Source organism: Arachis hypogaea, chromosome 20 (assembly GCF_003086295.3).
Source record: "Arachis hypogaea cultivar Tifrunner chromosome 20, arahy.Tifrunner.gnm2.J5K5, whole genome shotgun sequence".
In the NCBI taxonomy this organism is placed as follows: domain Eukaryota; kingdom Viridiplantae; phylum Streptophyta; class Magnoliopsida; order Fabales; family Fabaceae; genus Arachis; species Arachis hypogaea.
The window spans coordinates 111,227,852-111,235,225 of NC_092055.1; the positions used below are offsets into that span (position 1 = coordinate 111,227,852).

The 7,374-nt window shown below is 41.7% G+C and overlaps 1 non-coding gene across 1 annotated transcript; it reads right to left on the reverse strand.

Moving 5' to 3' along the window:
- Positions 1-6,992: 6,992 nt before the first annotated feature.
- Positions 6,993-7,100, reverse strand: LOC112788649 (small nucleolar RNA R71). The gene has a single exon (XR_003196006.1). It is a non-coding gene; the product is annotated as a small nucleolar RNA R71 (small nucleolar RNA).
- Between the last annotated feature and the right edge of the window lie 274 nt (positions 7,101-7,374).

Consider the following 7,374-nt stretch of genomic DNA (forward strand, 5'->3'; position numbering starts at 1 on the left):
TCAGAATGGACCGTCCTGGATATATTCTATGATGGTTTATCTGAGCTATCAAAGATGTCACTGGACACTTCTGCAGATGGATCCATTCACCTAAAGAAAACGCCTGCAGAAGCTCAAGAACTCATTGACATGGTTGCTAATAACCAGTTCATGTACACTTCTGAAAGGAATCCTGTGAGTAATGGGATGCCTATGAAGAAGGGAGTTCTTGAAGTTGATACTCTGAATGCCATATTGGCTCAGAACAAAATATTGACTCAGCAAGTCAATATGATCTCTCAGAGTCTGAATGGAATGCAAGCTGCATCCAATAGTACTCAAGAGGCTTCTTATGCAGAAGAAGCTTATGATCCTGAAAACCCTGCAATAGCAGAGGTAAATTACTTAGGTGAACCTTATGGAAACACTTATAACTCATCATGGAGAAATCATCCAAATTTCTCATGGAAGGATCAAAAGCCTTAACAAGGCTTTCATAATGGTGGAAGAAACATGTTTAGCAATAATAAACCTTTTCCATCATCCACTCAGCAACAGACAGAGAACTCTGAACAAAATACTTCTAATTTGGCAAACTTAGTCTCTGATCTGTCTAAGGCCACTGTAAAGTTCATGAATGAAACAAGGTCTTCCATTAGAAATTTGGAAGCACAAGTGGGCCAGCTGAGTAAAAGGATCACTGAAATCCCTCCTAGTACTCTCCCAAGCAATACAGAAGAGAACCCAGAAGGAGAGTGCAAGGCCATTGACATAAACACCATGGCCAAACCCACAAGGGGAGTGGAGAACGCAAATCCCAAGGAGGAAGACCTCCTGGGACGTCCAGTGATCAATAAGGAGCTTCCCTCTGAGGAACAAAAGGACTCTGAGGCTCATCTAGAGACCATAGAGATTCCATTGAACCTCCTTATGCCCTTCATGAGCTCTGATGAGTATTCCTCTTCTGAAGAGAATGAGGATGTTACTGAAGAGCAAACTGCCAAGTTTCTTGGTGCAATCATGAAGCTGAATGCCAAATTATTTGGCATTGATTCTTGGGAAGTTGAACCTCCCTTGTTCATCAATGAACTAAGTGATCTGGATCAACTGACATTGCCTCAGAAGAGACAGGATCCTGGAAAGTTCATAATACCCTGTACCATAGGCACCATGATCTTTAAGGCTCTATGTGACCTTGGTTCAGGAATAAACCTCATGCCCCTCTCTGTAATAGAGAAACTGGGAATCTATGGGGTGCAAGCTGCTAAAATCTCATTAGAGATGGCAGACAGTTCAAGAAAATAGGCTTATGGACAAGTAGAGGACGTGTTAGTAAAGGTTGAAGGCCTTTACATCCCTGCTGATTTCATAGTCCTGGATACTGGAAAGGAAGAGGATGAATCCATCATCCTAGGAAGACCTTTCCTTGCCACAGCAAGAGCTGTGATTGATGTTGACAGAGGTGAAATAGTCCTTCAATGGAATGAGGACTCCCTTGTGTTTAAAACTCAAGGATCTCCCTCTGCAACCATGGAGAGGAAGCATGAAAAGCTTCTCTCAAAGCAGAGTCAACCCAAGCCCCCACAGTCAAACTCTAAGTTTGGTGTTGGGAGGCCACAACCAAACTCTAAGTTTGGTGTTGAACTCCCATATCCAAACTCTAAGTTTGGTGTTGGAGAGTCTCAACAAAGCTCTGCACATCTGTGAGGCTCCATGAGAGCCCACTGTCAAGCTATTGACATTAAAAAAGCGCTTGTTGTGAGGCAACCCAATTTTTATTTATCTAACTATATTTTTTTCTTAGTTATATGTCTTTGTAGGTTCATGATCATGTGGAGTCACAAAATAAATATAAAAATTGAAAACGGAATCAAAAACAGCAAAAGAAAAATCACACCCTGGAGGAGCATCTGTCTGGCGTTCAGCGCCAGAACAGATCATGGTTCTGGCGCTGAACGCCCAAAATAGGCAGCTTCTGGGCGCTGAACGCCAGAACAGGCATGGTTCTGACGTTCAACTCCAGAAATGGCACACAAATGGGCGTTGAACGCCCAAAATGGCCACCAACCTGGCGCTGAACGCCCAGAGTTGTATGCAAAGGCATTTTTACATGCCTAATGGGTGCAGGGATGTAAATCCTTGAACACCTCAGGATCTGTGGACCCCACAGGATCCACTCAGGATCTGTGGACCCCACAGGATCCACTCAGGATCTGTGGACTCCACAGGATCCCCACCTACCTCCACTCACTTCTTCTCACCACTCTCTTTCACACAACCCCATAAACAATCTTCCCCAAAAAACCCTTCACCAATCACCTCAAACTCTCTTCCTCATCACCTCTTCACCACTCACATCCATCCACTCTCATAAACTCCACCTACCTTCAAAAATTCAAAACCAATTTCCCACCCAAACCCACCCATATGGCCGAAACCTTTCCCCCCCTCCCTTCCCTATATAAAGCCCTCCATTCTTCATCAAATTCACACAACACACCCTTCTACACTCCTCTTGGCCGAAACCACATTTCCCTCTCCCTCTCCATATTTCTTCTTCTTCTTCTTCTATTCTTTTGTTTATTGCTCGAGGGCGAGCAATATTCTAAGTTTGGTGTGGTAAAAGCATAAGCTTTTTGTTTTTCCATTACCATTGATGGCACCTAAGACCGGAGAATCCTCTAGAAAAGGGAAAGGGAAGACAAGAGCTTCCACATCCGAGTCATGGGAGATGGAAAGGTTCATCTCCAAAGCCCATCAAGACCACTTCTATGATGTTGTGGCCAAGAAGAAGGTGATCCCCGAGGTCCCTTTCAAACTCAAAAGAAATGAGTATCCGGAGATCCGACATGAAATTCAAAGAAGAGGTTGGGAAGTTCTAACAAATCCCATCCAACAAGTCGGCATCCTAATTATTCAAGAGTTCTATGCTAATGCATGGATCACCAAGAACCATGATCAAAGTAAGAACCCAGATCCAAAGAACTATGTTACAATGGTTCGGGGGAAATACTTGGATTTTAGTCCGGAAAATGTGAGGTTGGCGTTCAACTTGCCAAACATGGAAGAGAACGCACGCCGCTACACAAGGAGAGTCAACTTTGATCAAAGGTTGGACCAAGTCCTTATGGACATATGTGTAGAAGGAGCTCAATGGAAGGTTGACTCCAAAGGCAAGCCGGTTCAACTAAGAAGATTGAACCTCAAGCCTGTAGCTAGAGGATGGTTGGAGTTTATTCAATGCTCAATCATTCCCACTAGCAACCGGTCTGAAGTTACTATAGACCGGGCCATCATGATCCATAGCATCTTGATTGGAGAAGAGGTGAAAGTTCATGAGATCATACCTCAAGAACTCTACAAGGTGGCTGACAAGTCCTCCACCATGGCAAGGTTAGCCTTTCCTCACCTCATTTGCCACCTATGCAATTCGGCTGGGATTGACATAGAGGGAGATATCCTTATCAAAGAGGACAAGCCCATCACTAAGAAAAAGATGGAGCAAGCAAGAGAGCCCACTCATGGAGCTCAAGAGGCGTATGAAGCTCATCACCATGAGATTCCGGAAATGCCTCAAATGCACTTTCCTCCACAAAACTATTGGGAGCAAATCAACACCTCCCTAGGAGAATTGAGTTCCAATATGGGACAACTAAGGGTGGAACATCAAGAGCACTCCATCATGCTTCATGAAATAAGAGAAGATCAAAAAGCAATGAGGGAGGAGCAACAAAGACAAGGAAGAGACATAGAAGAGCTCAAGGACATCATTGGTTCCTCAAGAAGGAAACGCCACCATCACTAAGGTGGATTCATTCCTTGTTCTTATTTCTTCTGTTTTTCGTTTTCTATGTTATGTGCTTATCCATGTTTGTGTCTTCATTACATGATCATTAGTAGTAGTAACTTTGTCTTAAAGTTATAAATGTCCTATGAATCCATCACCTCTCTTAAATGAAAAATGTTTTAATTCAAAAGAACAAGAAGTACATGAGTTTCAAATTTATCCTTGAACTTAGTTTAATTATATTGATGTGGTGACAATGCTTCTTGTTTTCTGAATGTATGCTTGAACAGTGCATATGTCTTTTGAAGTTGTTATTTAAGAATGTTAAATATGTTGGCTCTTGAAAGAATGATGACTAGGAGACATGTTATTTGATAATCTGAAAAATCATAAAAATGATTCTTGAAGCAAGAAAAAGCAGCAAAGAACAAAGCTTGCAGAAAAAAAATAGGCAAAAAAAAAATAGAAAGAAAAAGAAAAAGCAAGCAGAAAAAGCCAATAACCCTTAAAACCAAAAGGCAAGGGCAATAAAAAGGATCCCAAGGCTTTGAGCATCAGTGGTTAGGAGGGCCTAAAGGAATCAAATCCTGGCCTAAGCGGCAAAACCAAGCTGTCCCTAACCATGTGCTTGTGGCGTGTAGGTGTCAAGTGAAAACTTGAGACTGAGCGGTTAAAGTTAAAGTCCAAAGCAAAAAAAAAAAAAAAAGAGAGTGTGCTTAAGAACCCTGGACACCTCTAATTGGGGACTTTAGCAAAGCTGAGTCACAATCTGAAAAGGTTCACCCAGTTATGTGTCTGTGGCATTTATGTATCCGGTGGTAATACTGGAAAACAAAGTGCTTAGGGCCACGGCCAAGACTCATAAAATAGCTGTGTTCAAGAATCATCATACTGAACTAGGAGAGTCAATAACACTATTCGAAATCTGAAGTTCCTATAGATGCCAATCATTCTGAACCTCAATGGATAAAGTGAGATGCCAAAACTATTCAAGAGGCAAAAAGCTATAAGTCCCGCTCATATGATTGAAGCTCTGTTTCATTGATAGTTTGGAATTTGTAGTATATTCTCTTCTTTTTATCCTATTTGATTTTCAGTTGCTTGGGGACAAGCAACAATTTAAGTTTGGTGTTGTGATGAGCGGATAATTTATACGCTTTTTGACATTGTTTTTAGTATGTTTTTAGTAGGATCTAGTTACTTTTAGGGATGTTTTCATTAGTTTTTATGTTAAATTCACATTTTTGGACTTTACTATGAGTTTGTGTGTTTTTCTGTGATTTCAGGTATTTTCTAGCTGAAATTGAGTGACTTGAGCAGAAATCAGATTCAGAGGTTGAAGAAGGACTGTTGATGCTGTTGGATTCTGACCTCCCTGCACTCAAAGTGAATTTTCTGGAGCTACAGAACTCGAAATGGCGTGATTCCAATTGAGTTGGAAAGTAGACATCCAGGGCTTTCCAGAATTATATAATAATCCATATTTTGGCCAAGAATAGATGACGTAAACTGGCGTTCAACACCAGCTTTCTGCCCAAATCTGGCGTCCAGCGCCAGAAAAGGAGCCAAAACCAGAGTTGAACGCCCAAACTGGCACAAATACTGGCGTTCAACTCCAAGAAGGACCTCTACACGTGAAACACTCAAGCTCAGCCCAAACACACACCAAGTGGGCCCCGGAAGTGGATTTATGCATCAATTACTTACTTCTGTAAACCCTAGTGACTAGTTTATTATAAATAGGACCTCTTACTATTGTATTAGACATCTTTGGCCTCAGTTTTAATCCATTGTTCATCTTAGGAGACTATTGATCACATTTAAGGGGGCTGGCCATCTCGGCCATGCCTGGACCTTTCACTTATGTATTTTCAACGGTAGAGTTTCTACACTCCATAGAATAAGGTGTGGAGCTCTGCTGTTCCTCAAAGATTAATGCAAAGTACTACTGTTTTCTATTCAATTCATCTTATTTCGCTTCTAAGATATTCATTCGCACTTCAACCTGAATGTGATGAACGTGACAATCATCATCATTCCCTATGAACGCGTGCCTGACAACCACTTCCGTTCTACATTAGATTGAATGAGTATCTCTTAGATCTCCTAACCAGAATCTTCGTGGCGTAAGCTAGAATGATGGCGGCATTCATGAGAATCCGGAAAGTCTAAACCTTGTCTGTGGTATTCCGAGTAGGATTCAATGATTGAATGACTGTGACGAGCTTCAAACTCGCGAGTGCTGGGCGTTAGTGACAAACGCAAAAGGAGGGTGAATCCTATTCCAGCATGATCGAGAACCGACAGATGATTAGCCATGATGTGACAGAGCATGTGAGCATATTTTTCACTGAGAGGAGGGAATGTAGCCACTGACAACGGTGATGCCCTTGCATAAAGCCAGCCATGGAAAGGAGTAAGACTGATTGAATGAAGATAGCAGGAAAGCAGAGGTTTAGAGGAACGAAAGCATCTCCATTCGCTTATCTGAAATTCTCACCAATGATTTACATAAGTACCTCTATCCCTTTTTTATTATTCATTATTCGAAAACATCATTATCAATTTATATCTGCCTGACTGAGATTTGCAAGGTGACCATAGCTTGCTTCATACCGACAATCTCCGTGGGATTCGACCCTTACTCACGTAAGGTATTACTTGGACGACCCAGTGCACTTGCTGGTTAGTTGTATCGAAGTTGTGAACCATGGTATTGGCACCATGTTCTTGGCGCCATTGCCAGGGAAAGAAAGAGCCATGAATTTTACATCATTAAAGTGTAATCACGATTACGCGTACCAAGTTGCTCACGTTGCCAGGGATTGTTCGAGCCTGGACATCACAATTTCGTGCACCAAAGATGCTTGGTGACTTTACTGCACCAAATTCCAATTTACATAGAAGAAGCATCTCAATCCCTGCCATTGAAGCAAACAACTTTGAGCTGAAACCTCAATTAGTTTCTCTGATGCAACAGAACTACAAGTTTTATGGACTTCCATTAGAAGATCCTTTTCAGTTCTTAACTGAATTCTTGTAGATCTGTGATACTGTTAAGACCAATGGGGTTGATCCCGAGGTCTACAGGCTTATGCTTTTCCCGTTTGCTGTAAGAGACAGAGCTAGAATATGGTTGGACTCTCAACCTAAGGATAGCCTGAACTCTTGGGATAAGCTGGTCACGGCTTTCTTAACCAAGTTCTTTCCTCCTTAAAAGCTTAGTAAGCTTAGAGTGGATGTTCAAACCTTCAGACAGAAAGAAGGTGAATCCCTCTATGAAGCTTGGGAAAGATACAAGGAACTAACCAAAAAGTGTCCTTCTGACATGCTTTCAGAATGGACCATCCTGGATATATTCTATGATGGTCTGTCTGAATTATCTAAAATGTCATTGGACCATTCTGCAGGTGGATCCATTCACCTAAAGAAAATGCCTGCAAAAGCTCAAGAACTCATTGACATGGTTGCAAATAACCAGTTCATGTACACTTCTGAAAGGAATCCTGTGAATAATGGGACGCCTCAAAGGAAGGGAGTTCTTGAAGTTTATACTCTGAATGCCATATTGGCTCAGAATAAAATATTGACTCAGCAAGTCAATATGA